General features: G+C 36.4%; 1 long non-coding RNA gene across 1 annotated transcript in view; it reads left to right on the plus strand.

The window, feature by feature from the left end:
- The window catches only part of LOC131812722 (uncharacterized), an 857,580-nt gene that overhangs the window by 166,936 nt on the left and 672,125 nt on the right, over nucleotides 1-18,519 (plus strand). The gene's annotated exons all lie outside the window — the stretch shown is intronic.

Consider the following 18,519-nt stretch of genomic DNA (forward strand, 5'->3'; position numbering starts at 1 on the left):
AGAATATGTTCTCGGGAATATCGACTGATTTCTACCATACTCTGAAATCGGCATTCTTTTGTGTAGCAAGTGTCAGTTTGCTGAGAGTGGGGTGGCCTTTTTGGGTAGCCAGTCATCTGCAAAATATACTGCTCTCCGTGGTTAGGGGGCACACTTTTTAAAAGTCTTCTTTAGTAGAGCTTATTTACCTCAAGAATCAGGAGAGCTTATTTACCTCAAGGTATCACCTTCTTTCTACAAGTTTAATCTCTCCTTGGTAGTGGCAAGGAACGTTTGTTCCTACTCTACCTACTAAGTTATTAAGTACACTCTAAGTCACTCTCTTTACAGTATTTCATGTAGTCCTGTTAACATCACTGTGAGTTAGGTATTATTCCCACTTTACTGATGGAAAAGAGAAATTTAGAGCAGTTACATAAATTGTCTAGGGCACAGTTTAAGTTTTTAAGCAGAGTTTGAATCCAAGTCTATTTAACACAGAAGTTCATTTCCTAAAAATGAAATTGACTCTGGAAATCATTGAACAATTAAGAAATTAGAACAATCCCTAATTCTTTTTAAGAAAAACAATGTAGAGGGGAATCTAGGTGACTCAGTTAAGTACCTTCGGCTCAGGTCATGATCCTGGGGTTCTGGGATCAAGCCCTGTGTTGGGTTCTCTGCTCAGTGGTGAGTCTGCTTCTCACTCTCCTCATCCCTGCTCATGCTCTGCCTCTCTCAAATAAATAAATTAACTCTTAAGAAAAAATAAAAAGAAAAACAATTTATAAACTCATCTTTGCCTGATAGAATCAGGGGTTATAATTTATAATTGAATGCGGTTCTTCATTTGATGATGGAACTATGTTCTTTTAATTTTTCTGAGTAAGATCTGGACCTCAACTTTCTAAGGCTATAAAGGGACCTGATATTTCACACATTTGTTGGTCTCCTTTTATTTCTCCTGTACTGTTTACTGCATGTTATATATATATATTGTTATCATAGCTTTTTGAAAAAATCTTTTCTAGATTATGTACTTTTTTCTTATAAACTAATCACTGGTTTATAACATTCGTATTTTGACCTTATTGAAAAAAATTTCACTGGCTATTAATACTTTTTTGGATATTAATATTCTTGAAACATTATTCTCATTTTGTCATTCTGTATTTTTTCTGTTCAATTTAAATATGTTGCTAAGTGATGGAATATTTTCTATCCATATTGCCCAAATACATGGATTAGTAATAACTGCATTTATTTTGAATGAGGAGGGGCACTTGGGTGGCTCAGTTGGTTAAGCGACTGCCTTCAGCTTAGGTCATGATCCCAGGGTCCTGGGATCAGGCTCTCTGCTCAGTGGAGAGTCTGCTTCTCCTTCTCCCTCTGCCTGCTGCTCTCCCTGCTTATTCTCTCTCTCTGTGTGTCAAATAATTTTAAAAAATAAATTAATACTTTGAATGAAGAATGTGTGATTTTTTAGGAAACTAAGATGTATGTCTTATCCATAGAGGTGGTTTATGTAACAGTAGGTGCCCAAAACAACTTAGATTGATCAGATCAATGAGAATTAGCATGGGATGTTTTAACCGTTTTTCTCTGATTATGAAAGTATTACATATTCATTACAAAAAGTTGAATATTAACAAAAAAGTAGAGAGAATGAAAATAATTCCAATAGTCACAAGTAATTCGCAATAGCTTGGAGCATGTCCTTCCAATATTTATGCATCGTTTTTTAAACTGCATAGTTGACATACATCATATAAATGTATATACTGTTCTTTTTACATATAATATAGCTTCAACGTTTTTAGCATAAATAGAAATAAAAATCAAGGAATGAGGGGCAGTTGGGTGGCTCAGTTGGTTAAGCGTTCAACTCCGAATTTTGGCTGAGGTCATGATCTCAGGGTCATAAGACAGCCTGGTGTGAGGCTTTGTGCTGGGCATGGAGCTTGCTTAGATTCTCTCTCTCCAGGGGGCCCCTGGGTGGAGGAGTGGGTTAAGTATCTGACTCTTGGTTTCCGCTCAGGTCACGATCTTGGGGTTGTGGGATCTAGCCTGGTTCTGGGCTCCAAGCAAGGCATGAGTCTCCCTCTTGCTCTCCCTGTGCCCCTCCCTGGTGTTTTCAATCTCTCTCTCTCTCTGTAAAATAAATAAATAAATAAATAAATGATTTACATAAATACATAAATCCTTAAAAAAAAAACAAGATTTTCTCTCTCCCTCTCCTTCTTCCTCTATTCCCCTCCCCTGTCTTAAAAATTTTTAAATAAATTAAAAAATCAGGGAATGAAAGACGATAAGTCATTGTATTAATATCACTAGAGTAAAAATTTTATAAATTTCATTTCATCAGTTACCAAAGGATCATTTATAGAAAGTCTTAATTTTTAGACATTAGTACAAACACAGACATGTAGTCCCCATCCTTAAGAAACTCAGGCTGAGTAAAGTTACAATGTCACAGTAAAATAGCAATAACATAAATATATCTGTAGTTTTCTGAGGGTGTTAGAGAGAAGAGAACATTGGCTAGGCAGTCATTCATTATACAACTGATGGATTTCTTATGATTTTATGTGTGTATTCTTTTGTTTGACATTTAAACTACACATATTCTAAACATGAGTTCTCACTGTAACACATGAAAAAATAGTCTAGTGTTTCATGAAAGACACATAGGTTTTAATGTTTAAGTATTTGCCGAGGGAGCTGTAACGTGCATGGACCTGGAGGTGATTCCTCCCGGTGTTTCTAAGATTCACAGCGTTCTTTATTTCACTTCTATTCTCAGTAATCAAGGGTTTTCTGTTTATTCCTTGTTTTCTTTTTCTTTCTTTCTTTCCTCTCTCTTTTTTATTAAGCTGAGATTCTGCAGATGTTTGAAAAATAGACACCATCTGTGAAAGGAATATTTTCTCATCTGTTACTGGAGATACAATGGATGCATCATCAGGGAGATCTAGTTGGTGTTTTTTTAATAAAAGGACTCTCTTTCTTAGGAAACAATATAAGTCATTTATGGCTTTGGTAAGGGAAGAGGTGGTCCATTTTGCCACCAGACAGGTTTAATACAACAAAAAGCAACAACAAAGTGGTAGAAATGAGATTTATAGTAAAGTTGAACTGATATCTTCTGGATTGAGACACACATTTCATCAAAGTGTATTTACTGGTAAGCATATATCTTAGCAAAGTCACACAAGTGTAGTAGGAAGCTGAGCATAATGTGTATCTCGGGGTTAGGGATTGTGTCACTATGCAGGAGACACATTTCAGTCATTTCATTTCAGTAACATTCTCCCTTTACTCACTTGGTCTGCCTCTTTCTGTCCCATTCCCACTAAGCACCGGACTGTTAGAGTAGATCATTTGATAAAATTAAGCTGTGGGTAATCTACTTATTAAAATGACAACCTGTTAGTATCTATTAATGAATGTATTTAAAGGTATACAGCCTGTTGGCCCCACCATAGTCAAATTAGCAGGAACTTGAATGGGAAATAATGTCATTAAATCTTCATTTAGCCACGATTAACATGCATACATTCAACATTTATTTTGACATTTATTCAGTACTTACTATGTGCTTAATTCTAGAAATGAGATTATGAATAAGATGCAGTCCCTTTCCTCAAACTTTTTTCCTCCCAAGATATTGCAGTTATAGGTAGCTCTTATACTGTGTTAAGAATCCTATAAAAAGGGATGCCTGGGTGGCTCAGTAGGTTAAGCAGCTGCCTTCGGCTCATGTCATGATCCCAGGGTCCTGGGATCAAGTCCCGAATTGGTCTCCTTGCTCAGCAGGGAGCCTGCCTCTCTCTCTGCCTGCTTGTGTGCTTTCTCTCTCTCTCTTTCTGACAAATAAGTAAATAAATAAAATCTTTTAAAAAATCCTATAAAAAATAGAGTCCTATAATAGGTGTATTATAAAATTCTAAGAAGTCACATGTGTCACTCACGGATGTTAAGTGTTTTGCTTTCTGGAGACATTAACATAACCCTGAAAGCTGATCAGATCTGTCCCTAAGCCAGAAAATTCTGAGAGAGACTGGAGAGCAGTTTGAAAGGTTTTATTGGTGCTGCCATTCAGAAACTTTTGTTCCATTTGCAATGGGCATTGGGGGTTGTATTGCTAGTGGGTAGCAGGAGGTCCTAAGTATGCAAATGAAGGAAAAAGAAGGGGATATTTGTATTTCTCTGGACACATGGAGGTATTAACTTTTAGCAAAAGAAAAATTACTGCTTCCTAGGAAAATATTGAACTCCGTTATATACATATTGTTATACCAAGGATATAGACAGCTCTTTTAACAGCTTCATACCTAAAGGTCTGACACCACAGTTTTTTTAATCTGTGATCTGAGATCACAAAGATTACAGGTACTCAAAATTTCTTGCTTTCAGGGGCACCTGGGTGGCTCAGTGGGCTAAAGCCTCTGCCTTTGGCTCAGGTCATCATCCCAGGGTGGGGATCAGGCCCTGCATCGGGCTCTCTGCTCAGCAGGGAGCCTGCTTTCCCCCTCTCTCTACCTGCCTCTCTGCCTACTTGTGATCTCTGTCAAATAAATAAATAAAATCTTAAAAAATTTTAAAAAATTCTTGCTTTCAGTTTAAGTATTTGATTGTCAGATTTTTATTCTTACATGTGCTAGTGGAGTTTAGACTAAAAACTATATAAATATGTGTTTTTTTAATTTTTTTATTGGATAAAGTGAATTTAGGTATTTATTAATTTGAATTTCTAGAGGTTGACTTTTGGGATTGAGGTTAAAGTACCTTAAGTATAATTTTATAATATGTAACCATTATTTTGTAAATTTTAGATCTGTATGTTAGGCATATTAAAGGTTAATTCCAAGAAGATTCTTTTTTTTTTTAAGATTTTATTTATTTACTTGACAGAGAGAGAGAAATCACAAGTAGGCAGTGGAGATGTTTTATATATATATTTTTAAAGATTTTATTTATTTATTGAACAGAGAGAGATCACAAGTAGGCAGAGAGGCAGGCAGAGAGAGGGGGAAGCAGGCTCCCCGCTGAGCAGAGAGCCTGATATGGGGCTCAATCCCAGGACCTTGAGACCATGGCCTGAGCTGAAGGCAGAGGCTTAACCTACTGAGCCACCCAGGCACCCCAAAAATATTCTTTAAATAAAAAAAGATAACCAAAACAAATGACTGTAACATTCATTTATATTTACTATGTAATTTTCCAAATGGAAAGATAATTTTTCAGTAGATACTATATTGCAATTGCTGAAAAATTAATTTTTAAAAATATTTTTAAAATATACAGTATCTTACTATTTTTAGATTATTAGACATTTGTTTTATACTTTGTCATAAATGTCCTCTTTTCCTTCATTTTCCATGATCCGTATTTATTTCCAAAAAATTATTTTGGAAAATGAAAGAGAGATGCTTTTTCGTGTATTATCTAACCCATTTTTGTATTTTCGAAGGTTAGATAACCAGTTTGATTAACCAGAACCTTTTTTTCTGCCTTGATCGTGTAGATGTGTCCAGGTCTATCCTGATCAGAGCCCACTCAAGGTGTTGTTGGATACTTGATTAGTTAGCCAATAAGTATTTATTTGAATGGAATGTAGGCAGCATGGTGTTAGTTACTAAAAAAAAGGCAAGGCATTTTGTAATAATGTATCTATATTTTTTGGCTCAAAGAGAATAATGTGACCTTACTTGGTTCACTGATTATTTGGGTTCACTTATTCAGAAATGTGTATTGTATGCTGACTAAGCACCAGATAGCATGCTAGATATTGGAAATATAAAGAAAAATAAGATTGTCTTCAGAGTTCAGTAAGAAGAATGTTCACATAAAGTAAGCAGGCACCTTGATAAGTGCTATTATATCACAATGAAGAGTACCCACTATTTGACCCAGAGAGAAGAGAGTGATTAAGCTTGTTTAAAAGAACATGTCTAATTGCTTGATTACTTTAAGGTAGTAAAAAAAAGAAAAAAATCCCCTACAATAGCTATAAAATGCCAGTGTATAAATAGGCACAGTCTAGTTTATGAGCATTGTTTCAGGAAATTACACCTGAAAACTCAAAGTCAGCATTTAAAAAAAAAAACCAAAACACAACATTTTTTTTTAAAACAGGTTTTGAATTGTGAGGCCAACTATAAAAACCCACATAGAATGAGTTCTATATTGATTGAACTAATTGAATTTCAGTCATGGCCTTGAAAGAAAATTGCTGGACAGAAAGAATATAATCAAAACTCAGACCCTTCTGTTGATACAACCCAGAGAAGAGATATAAATTGAGAAACCATACTGTGAACACTATTCCTTTAGGACCAGGCCACTATTCTGTATGAGTGTGAAAGGTAGCCTAGCCAGGATCCTGTGGTAGGCAGAAAGAAAAAATACCTTATGAGGGACTAGGTGATTGACCACTTGGTACCTTGGCTTCTTCCCCTATAACACTGAAAATATTTTCAGGATGCTTCCATATGCAAAATTTCATTTCTGTTGTTCTACAAAGGAGAAAACCAGTAAGTTTTTAGAAACTTTGTAGCGTGATAAAACCATGAAAGAAACTAAATTTTTTTTTCTTTTTTTTTAGGATTTTATTTATTTATTTAGCAGAGAGAGAGAGATCACAAGTAGGCAGAGAGGCAAGCAGAGAGAGAGGGGGAAGGAGGCTTCCTGCTGAGCCTGCTTTTCCCTGCTTTCTCTCTGCTGGCCTCTCTGCCTGCTTGCTTCCTGGGGGACACTCTTCAATGACCCAGGAGAAGCCGGAGTTGTGAACACTCGGTGCTCATGTTCAAATCTGAGCAGAGAAGGTGTCTGAAAGTGTCTGCTGTTTTTAAAATATATTTTTAAAAAGTGACGTTAGAATGGAACATCTAAAAGTCCCCTACCAAAGGTGGGGGCTTCGATGTGTTGTTTTCCCATGTGAGGAGATGCAAAGTCAGGGAGAGGGGTTCTTGGGCCAAGTTATCCAACTGGTTGTCTGGCTCACAGCCTGGACTCAGCTCCATAATCTGCAACTCCCTCAGAGCATCACTGATATTCCTGGCCCAGACCCCCAACAACCAGCCCTCCTCCCATCCCTATTCCAGCTTCCCCTGCTCCCTGCCCCCCAACCCACTGTGCAGAGTGAGCTGATCAACGAGGCAGGACCTGGGATCATGACCTGAGCTTCAGCAGAGGCAGAGGCTTTACCCAACTGAGCCATCCAGGTGCCCCGAAAATCAAACTTTTAATAGGAGGATCACCAGTAATTTAAGAAAGCAGGGAATATCCCAAGATTTTAAAAAATATATAAATAAATCTATATTTTTTTCTTAACTCTTCCATCTTCAGTGCCATATGCAACATTAATGTAACCCCAATATATGTGCTACTTCATGATAAGCATTTTCTTCTAGTAAAGTGATATATTATGTTTATCTGTTTAAAACAGTTATTTGAAAAGTGCTCCATATTGAGAGCAAAGAAATAGATGAGGGAATATTATAGAAAACAAAAGCAAAAATAAAACAAGGCAAAGAAAATATGAACATTGATTTTCTTGCGGTATAGTAAAAATCATAGCATTTCTATTTATGGCCAATCAGACTAATCTGTCCAGTAGTCTTATATGCATTCCTCTCATTTTACAGTGAGGAAACTGAAGCCCAATGACACTCAAATAGTTACAGTGATGGTTTCATGGCTTTATTAGTTGACCGTATTTTCCTTATGGATTTCCTTATGGATTTCCTTATGGATTTCCACATGGAGATGTGGATCTCCATGTGTCAGTTTCATCATCAAAATAATGTGAGTGAATTGGATTCAATCATATCGTAGGCTCTTAGGGTTTGTTTTACTTTTTGTTTATTTACTGGGATTCACAAACTACACTTGCATATACAGCTCTAATGTAGTACGGATTTTTGCAATATGTGAGAAAAAGGTGCATTTGGCTAGAATCCTTAGAGTTCTCTTCCCACAGCTACATGTTTCCAACATCTCATTTTTGTAACGAAGGGCCTTCTTTTCCTATCATTTTGCGCTTTCTCTCCCTCCCTTCCTTCTGTAATGACCCATCTGGAGCTTGATCTGAATAAAGAAAAACATCGTGCTGTTGTTGGATTAGAGAATTGTCCCAAATATTCTCGGTCTTGTACAGTCAAGTGGGGACCCTAGCAAGTAACTACACGGAAGACAGTGTTTCAACAAAAGTCTCTGAGATAAATTCATTGACTCTGATTTCTTCTCCTTTAATCCTTCAATTCACTTAACTAGGATAACTTACTTCCCCCTTTTTTAAAAGATTTAATTTATTTATTTGACAGAGAGACATCAAAAGTAGGTAAAGAGGCAGGCAGAGAGAGAGAGAGAGAGAGAGAGGGAAGCAGGCCCCCTGTTGACCAGAGAGCCTGATGAGGGACTCAGTCCCAGGACCCTGGGATCATGACCTGAGCCAAAAGCAGAGGTTTAACCCACTGAGCCACCCAGGAACCCTAACCACTACCCACCCCCGACTTTAAAAAAAAAAAAAAAAAAAAGATTTTATTTATTTCTTTGAGAGAGAAGAAGCAAGCACAAGCAGGGAGGGGCAGAGGGAGAAACAGATGTTTGACACAGGGCTGGATCCCAGGACCCCTGGAGCATGACCTGAGCCCAAGGCCAGTGCTTAACCAACTGAGCCACCCAAGCTTAGCACCCCTAAGCTAATCTTCCTTTTAAAAAAATTATATTCTTGCTCTCATGTCTCCGCCTAAAATCCTCATCTCCCCCTTAACTTTTCTTAACCTAAATTAATTCCTATACCTTACCTTATAGCTTATATTTTGCTTGTTGCTGTTATATTTCCCATTTCCATCAACATTGTGCTCAAATTAGGTCGGTTTCCTCACTAATCTCTGACTTCCTTAATTCCCAATGTAATGCTCTTATGTGTGCCATCACTCCTATTCTTCTTCCTATCTCAGTGAAAGATAGGATATGCCATTTCTGACAGGTCCAGCTCTATTCTTACCTTTCCATAAAGGCTTCCAGGACCAAGATAGCCTCTTCTCTGGTTTCCTGCCCTAAGTAATGGATCTAATCACTGCCTTCTAATGATGAATATTGTTTCCACTTGGAGTTGGAGTTCTTTTTCCCCCCACTTCTTTGAAACTTGAGTAGGGCTCACCTATTAATAAAACCACAGTCTAGAGCTTTGTCGTTTTTGTTATTCTAACCAAATCTATATTTACTGTAAATTGACAAAGCACAAATCCTTTATTCTAGAATAGACACACCTGATAATATAATTATTATTTCTGTGAATGGATGATGAAGTAAAAGGATTGAGGGTTCCATGTATGGTGTTGGTTAAAATAGAAGCCCTAATTTTTTTTATTCATTTGCCTCTGTCAGTATTTTCTGGTGTATTTGTGTGTGACTTTTGCCTCCACAGTTGGGTTCATTAGTTCCAAAGCCCTGCATTCCATACTATGTTTCTTTGCAAGAAAGATGTATATGCATGAGAAGATAAGTGCCTAAATCATTTTGAGCATATGTTAGCCATTTCAGTGTTTTACCTTAAGGACTCAGGTGTTAGTGGAATTTTGTATTGTATCTCCCATTAAACTGTGAATGGGAGCACTCAGCAAAACATATGGTTGTTAAACATATGCCTTTAGCCATCCTGTGCTATTCTTCCATAAGTTCACTTCCCTTTATAGAGGTTGCTGAATTTGCAACTTCGGTGTCAAGGATTTTTATATCCCAACAAATCCACTAAAAATCTTTCTACTGAGTATCGTTGCTTATTCTATACCTTCTTTGATTAAGTGTGACTCAACCCATTTATTAGGAATTAAGCTCTTCTGATTCTTAAGGAAAGAAATAGGGAGACACCTGATAATCAGTACTTAAAAACATTATTGTATCTCCAAAAAGTTGTGTGTGTGTGTCTGTGTCTGTGTGTTGTCCATTGTTTGCTTGCATTCTAGAAATAATTGTAAATGTTTAACTCTTAGTCCAGTGCTACTAACATTTCCCAAATACCTATTATGTCAAAGTACTATGTCAATCACCATGGAATAATAGGAATGAGAATGGCAGTGACTGCTCCTTAATAAGCAGAGTAAGTGGCAGACTTGGACTCAGCTCTTCAATTTCACTAGATAAAATATGATCAGTATCAGAGTAAGATTATCAGTAGAAGACCAACAGAAGTAATTGGTTCTGCTAAAGCATCCCGTGGTCACCTTTTCATCATGGCCCCATGCACTAACAGGAGAAATAAATAACAGAAGTGTGCCATAAGGTTAACCAATAAACTCAAAACTGGAATGCCTACTGTCTCCTGAGAAATATAAAACTCATGTATTTGCAGATGTAATACATATCACATGTGTGACTGCATTCCCTGAAGAACTATAATTCTTCCTTCACCACAAACACCGAAAAAAATATAGTTTGGAGTCTAACCCTTAAGTTATTACTATATATCATTTCAGTGGTAATAAAACATATGCCCCGGGTTGTATGTTGTGTCCTTTTCTTATTTAGTCTCAAGGCTTTATTTACATTACTTAAATGAAGCAGAGTTTCAGGTTATTTTTTATTTTTGTTTGAAAAACGATCTGGATAAATGGGTGGAAAGATAGCACAGTTGTCAAGATGGAGGAAACCATAAGTAGCAAATAGTTCATGGGATAACTTTATGTTTAAAAACATCCCTCAGGTCACTTTTATGGCTGATTTGTCCTAAATACAGTTAATTATTTTAAATAAGATCACCAGTGAAGATCACATATTTCTATCACTTAATGTGGCAGAAAGCAAATTACTTAACCTACTTAAGCCTCGGTCTCCTCATCTGTAAATGGAAATGACATCTATCCTCAAAGTACTCAAACTGTTTTTTGTTGTTGTTTTTTGTTTTGTTTTTTTTCCTCTTTTATTTTTTTAAGATTTTATTTATTTTATTTGACAGAGAAAGATCACAAGCAGACAGAGAGGCAGGCAGAGAGAGTGAGAGGGAAGCAGGCTCCCCGCTGAGCAGAGAGCAGAGATGCGGGACTCCATCCCAGGACCCTGAGATCATGACCTGAGCCGAAGGCAGTGGCTTAACCACTGAGCCACCCAGGCACCCTCAAACTGGTTTTATTTTATCTTTTTTATTTTATTTTTTTAAAAGATTTTATTTATTTATTTATTTGTCAGAAAGAGAGAGAGAGAGAAAGCACACAAACAGGCAGAGAGGCAGGCAGAGAGGCAGGCAGAGGCGGAGAGAGAGGCAGGCTCCCTGCTGAGCAAGAAGCCTGATGCGGGACTCAATCCCAGGACCCTGGGATCATGACCTGAGCTGAAGACAGTGGCTTAACCCACTGAGCCACCCAGGCGTCCCTCAAACTGATTTTAAAACTCAACAAAAAACATTGGTTTTCTTAATCTAAAATGTGCTGCAGTTTTGAAGTACAAATCATTATGGTTTTCATAGATGTACGTTAAAATTGCATTAATATATACATTAATTATTAGAAGCAAAATTTAATGCCTTGCATTTTCTTTATGCATTTATCTGTGGAAGAACATTTAGGTTGTTTCCCTGCCTTGGATTCTGTGAATAGTTCTCCAGTGACCATGGGGATGGAGCATGCTCTTAAAAATGATTTCCTTTTGTTTCTTTGTCATTTTGGTCAGAATGGTTGTTAAAATACTGAGTGAAAGCTGTTAGAGAAACAAGGAGAGAAAGCAAGAAGTTAATCAGAGTCATGGCTTTTTTACATGCATGCTACTTGCCCATGGTGTAGGTTTTGGGTCCTCCTACCGTACCCTGAAAAATACAACCACAGTGCAGATCTCCACTCCACCTCCCAACAGTTCCCCTGATATGAGATCTTGACTATTTAGGTAATTTCTGTTATATCTAAGTGTGCTTGTGTAGATGAGATGCAAAAGTACCATTTTATTAGCAACAACTTGATTTGGGTCTAGGCTAAGTTTACTGATTAATTGGGTATTAAACAAGTCACTTACTCTTTTTTCATCTTTGTTTCCTTGTATAGAAGATGACTATAATATCTAGAATTTTTTTTCTCTGAATTACTTCTGTTTCATAGTATTATAAACAAGAAATGAGATGATATATGTAAAAGTGATTTGAAGAAAATAAAGCACTATTCAAATATGAGTTGATATTATAATTTTTATTATTACTTTGCAGTGCTGATACCCAGGACTAGAATAGCCCTGAAGTGCTAACCCAAAATAGCCTAATGCAATGATATCATCTGATCTGGCTGGACCCAATGACAGTTTGAAATGGGGTTATTTGTGAGACAAGAAATTTCAATTATTTATGTCTATTTGAGTGTGGCTTAGACATCACATTTTAATTACTCACATGGTGAGGGTAAAGACTCATTAGATGGATTTAGCTGTACTATACTTTTCTGTGATCTTCTTCAAAGATGTGGAAGGAACAAGATAAGTAGACCTCCATAACATACATGCGGCATAGCTCATGGTAGGTAACTCTTTTTATTGAGGGGTGGCTGAGGGAAAAAAATAAATGAGTTTCTTCTTATATGTGGTTAAAGAAAGAAGGAAATTGAGAGACAGAGAGCAGAAATGAAGATCCAATAGGAGAATGTTAAATGTCAGGAAGTCAGGTAAACAATAAAGATACTGAGAAGAATATGAAGGAGAATCCAGGGAATGAAGTGTCTCATAAAGAATGAATATTACTGGGTGCCTGGGTGGCTCAGTGGGTTAAGCCGCTACCTTCGGCTCAGGTCATGATCTCAGGGTCCTGGGATCGAGGCCCGCATCGGGCTCTCTGCTCAGCAGGGAGCTTGCTTCCTCCTCTCTCTCTGCCTGCTTGTGATCTCTCTCTGTCAAATAAATAAATAAAATCTTTTAAAAAAAAATGAATGAATATTATTATTAAGTTGTCTAGATAGTTGAGAACAATTTGAGCACTACATATAAAATTTGCCTGTTATACTATTTAACTGTTATGAAAATTAGATCATGGACATCCATATACAATGTTGAAATTTCTGTTCTCCCACTGGAAATGTGATGAGATTTATATAAACACAAGCCAATGTATTTCTGCATTTCAATAAGGATATAGTAAATATGTTAATTGAATCTGAGGCTGAGGCACTTTTCATTTTGTCAGCGGCTAGAATACAAATTAATTATGAGTTCTTTGCTTTTTCCCCCCACAATAAAAGCAAAGTTCTCATAGCATTATATTTCAAAGACATTGAGTGCTCAAGTGGATATATTTCCATGATTCATAGTCTAAGGAATTACACTATTGTTGAAAACATTTTAGGGTTCTTTACATTATTGTCTTGGGATGCTCTATGCTAATCTAGATCATTTTATAGGTATAGCAACTAAAGAGCTATAAAGTGAGCCACCAAGAGAAACTCATAATAAAATATTAAATTAGATGCTCCCCCTAAAGTATAAACTACATCCAAAAAGTGAGTTGGGGACTTTCTTAGGTACATGCATTTTCAGAGCTCACTGGGGTGCCATTTAGCACATTGGAGCAGTTCTTGCAAACTTCCCAAGAGGTCTGAAAAAGTGAATGAGTTTCTCAAAGTGCCTGTGTTTTACTCTGGGGAACAATTGAAGTTAGAAGAATCTGGCTGAATAAATGACTTTCTCCCTAGCTGTGAATTAGCAGAACGATTGCAGTTAATACAAGATTTTCCCATTCTACGAACTAGGGTGGGGAGAAGTAATCTAAAACTTTTGTCTCAGGCTTCCCCTGCCAAAAGCTCTGTTAACTGTAATCATCTTGGGATGGCTGAAATTAAGAACTTTTGGGAAGTATGATGAACTGCCTGGATGAACTGTAGAGATTTTATCCAGGACATAATGTCTTTCACTAAGAGAAAAGAAACTTTCCTCCTATACTAAAATTACACATGGTTTCCAGAGGGTCAAGGTGTAATGTAGATAGATTTATTCACTGTTCCAAACCAAGCCTATGAAATACAACTTCAAGTGACTAAAAATAAAGGTGGATATTTTTGTTACACTTACTTCAAATAAAAATTTCCAGTTACTATGTTTGTGTAGAATTGCATTAAAAAAATCCATTAAGTTTTTGTTAAAAGCTAATACTGAGCTTTTCTACTTTCCATATTTAGGAAAGGTCCTAATTATATCTTTTGTTACTGGGAATAGTAATGATAATACAACAGATATTTATTATTATTTGTCATTTTGTTGAATACCAATGTTAGCATGTTAATGTGAAAATTAACATATGACAAAGAAAGAACTCAACTAAAGAGAGTAAGTGGAAGGGTAAGAATGCATATTCTGGAGTTGGTTCATCTAACCTGGTTTCGCTGTTTACTATCTAGGTGAGCTTGGGCAATTGAGTTCTTTAATTCTTTTTCTTTTAAGTATGCTTTTAAATAACGCATCTTAAGTTGTTTTGACCATGAAATGAGAGATCCAAGGTGCTTATAGTGTCTTACACATAGCACTTATAAAAGTGAACTAATATTGTCATTACTACCATTATTTATTCTTGTCCTTTTTCCTAATAGATTTTTAGCAGTTTTTACAAATTGTGCCATTGGCATTTATGTTGATTGAATTCAGTGAAAAATAATTTCCTCCTTCTTAGCTAATGAATAAGTATTAGCTAATACCTTTACATGAAGAATTACTTCATAAGGTATAATATTTCTTACTTTAATAAAGGATGTCATATGGATGGTAAAGTGCTAAAGGAATTCTTCCTAATTTGTTAACAAAGCATGGACACAGAGTATGTCTATGTAGAGGATGGATTCTAATTTAAATGTTGGTCAGTGATCAACAGCAGAGGATCATGGCCAGTTATTAAATTCACTTATATCTTCCATGTTTTATGAAATTGATTATGCCTCAGTGATCTTTCTGATGTTTTTGGAAGCATATTTGCTACAATATGGAAGGTAGTCATTACCTCTTGAATGATTTTATTCTGTTCACCTTTTATGATTATACATTTCTTGGGATAGACATCCAGAAAATAAGGTTCTTTTCCATGAGTCAAGTTAAGTTTGACTTTTCTAGTGACCAAGAGGGAGAGAGTAGAGTGCTGATTCACAGAATCTGAATATAGTCGTACATGTCTTTCAGTAGGTACCAGACCAAAGTATGAAGACAACGCATGATTCTGAGGAAGAGATCTGCCCATCTACTGGTGGTGCTTACATTCAGCTGCTCCTTGAAGAGAAGATGCTATTTGATTTGCATTCATTTACTGGGAGACATTTAATTTTGCTTCTAATGATTAATTTTTATATGTGTATATAGTAATGCAAATTTAACGTGTAAGTATGTGAAACTTCATGACTTCATGCTTCAAAACTGCAGCAGAGTCTAGATTAAGAAACCAATGTTTTATTTGAGTTTTGAAAGCTGGTTTGAGCACTGTGAGTATTGATATTGTTTCCATTTTCCAGATGAAGAGATTGAGGGTTCAGTAAGTGAAGTAATTTGCTTATTGCAACATTAAGTGGTAGAGTTTGGATGCAAAAATCACAGACCCTTTTTCCTTTTCCATTACATCATTTGTTCCTTGTGCACTTTCACTCTACTATATTTAATCATGTAGATCATGCCATTCTTAATTTCTTCTAGAGAATAATGTGTAATTATGTATTTTCCTTCTATTACCTGCATTCAGGTGCCATTTTTACCACTTAGTAGCTGTCAGAACTTGTATAACTTAATCCCTTGAACACTGTTTTGTTTTTCTCATCTGTAAAATGAAAATTCTCAGGAGTCTTATTTCAAAGTGCAGATTCCTTCTTGGACCCTTGAATGTGTGTGTGTGTGTGTATGTATGTATATATATATACACATATATAATATTTTTTGAGCAAGTTAATGTAGTGATTCTTATGTACTCATTTATTTTAACTTTAGCTTTATATATGTGTTCCCTGGTGATATCTATTTTTAAAGAGATCTAAAAATATATGGCCTATAACAATTCACAGAAAACTTTAATTTTATAATAACTAGTAATATTAAAGTATATAGTAAGAAACTTACTGCGAATTGTATTTTTTTAGTTTTTATTATTTTTAAAAGATTTAATTAATTAATTAATTTTAAGGGGAAAGGGAGAGGGAGGGAGGGGGACAGAGAAAGAAGGGAAAGAGAGACTCTCAAGCAGACTCCATGCTGAGTGCAGAGTCTGATGCAGAGCCTGATCCCATGACTCTGAGGTCATGACCTGAGCTGAAACCAGGAATCAGAGGCACATGCCCCCTTACTGTGAATTTTAGTAAAACATTTTGATGTTATATTTTTGCTACTTTTGAAGCACAAAATTTTACCTGTTTAATTTTTTTTTTTAAATTACAGGAATATATGTGCATTTTAGAAAGTTTGTAGTTTATAGAAAAATAGAAAGAAATACAGACTGTTCATTTTGATCCTCTTCCTGCTTCATTCCCTGCTTTTTCTCAATATCCTTTGCTAGTCCATCCTCATCATCCAGACCTGTAAATGTTGAAGTGCTCATCAGGGCTCCGTCCTCAATCTTCTCTTCTTGTCTACAGTCTTTCCTGATGATGTCAGTAAGTTTTCTTACTTTCAGGTTACCTCTGCATGCTGGCAAATCTTAAATGTACATCTCCACCCCTTAACTCTTAAGATTCTAGATTCTTATATATCTATCTGCATACTCAACTTGTTTATTTAGATTTCAAGTAGAGTTTAAACTGTACATATTCATGAATCCTGATCTTTCTGTAGTTTCCTTATCTCCCATTATCCAATTACAGAGATAAAACAAAAATGAAACAAACAAACAAAAACCCAAATTTGGGATTATCCCTATCCTACTTTGTTTCCAACCATTGGAAAATCCTGTTGGTTCTGCTTCAAAATGTGCCCAGAATTCTACAGGCTATTCTCAGTACTGCCAGAGTGATGGTAATAAAACTCAAATCAGGTCATTAGCCCTCTTATCAGAGCCTTTTGTGGCTTCTCATTTCATTTGCCACATAAACCGAAGTCCTTCAGCTTTCCCTGCAAAATATTCCCTGACTTCCTCTCATTAACCCTCCTTGTTTACTTCATTCCAGACACATTGGTGTCCTTGCTCGTCATCTAAAACGGTCAGCACGTTTCTGACATAGAACACTCACATCACTGTTTTTTCCCCCTCTTTCTTTTTTTCTTTTTTTTTTTTTTTTAAGATTATTTATTTAAGAGCGCACGAGAGGTGGAAGGGACAGAGGGAGAGAGAGAAAGACAATCCTAAGCAGACTCAACACAGAGTGTGGAGCCTAACATGGGGCTAAGTCTTATGACCCTGGGATCATGACCTGAGCTGAAAACAAGCTGAGCTGAAACCAACCTGAGCTCCACCAACTGGGTCACCCCAGCACCTCTGCATCACTGTTTTCTAAGACAGAACATTTCTTCTGCCAGCACTTACATAAGTAGCGTCTTCATCTCCTTCAGTCTCTGTTCCAGTTTTTTATCAGTGCTGTCTCCCTGGTTATCATAATCCCAATCCCCATCCTTCCTATTCCCTTAACTTCCTATCCCTTTGTTCTCTCTTTCTGTTTGTGCGTCTCTCTCTCTTTCTCTCTCTCTCTCTCTCACATACACACACACACACACACACACACACACACACACACACACACTCTGTGTTTTTCTCCCTCTTTATTTTTTTCCGTTTTTATCCACTAGAATGGAAAGTTTCATTAAAGCTGGGACTTTTTGACCATTTTGTTGACTGCTGTATTTTTAGTAACTAGAACGTACAAGATGCTTAGCAAGTGTTTATTTAAAGAATGTGGAGGCACATTGCTTAAGTTTTGGTTCTTCCAGAAGCAGAATTAAAGTACAAGTACTTTATTTGGAAAATGCTGAGAACACTGGTGGAGAAGCAGAGAAGTGATATAAGGGAGGGTTGGCCAACAGCTTCCACACTGTGACTGAAACTTGATCCCCCTGGAAAATGCAAACAAAGTGTTTGCCTCAAATTTATATATTCATGGCAGGGGCAGACTGATGTAGATTATATGACTCCACATATTGCAGATGACTCTGTCTTTAGACTGAGAGTAAAACAAGAATTGATATATATAAGTATTATTATTAGTATTGATATATATTAGTATTAGTTGGCATAACAGTTAGGACCCTAAATCCTAAATTGGCAATTTCTTTTTCCTCTGAAGGAAAAGAATTTGGGGCAAGAAAGAGGACAAGGATGTTATCAAATAGTTCTCCATATGTTTGAATGCATATTGGAATGCCAAAAATCAGGAAGCATGTTTATTGACTATGGTGTGGCATACCACCATGTTGTACACATTCTGGTATACACACAATATTATTCAATTCTATTTACTTTGTCAGGTAGATGTATCTGTATCTACTGAGACACATAAAATGCTACAGAATTAGCAAGAGGAAAGCTGGTTCAGGTTTGTATGGCAGTTAAGTCTATGTTCTTTCTACTCTTCCATCTTACTATCAAATGCACAGCAGAATTCAGGTCCATGCACCACA

Source organism: Mustela lutreola, chromosome 12 (assembly GCF_030435805.1).
Source record: "Mustela lutreola isolate mMusLut2 chromosome 12, mMusLut2.pri, whole genome shotgun sequence".
In the NCBI taxonomy this organism is placed as follows: Eukaryota; Metazoa; Chordata; class Mammalia; order Carnivora; family Mustelidae; genus Mustela; species Mustela lutreola.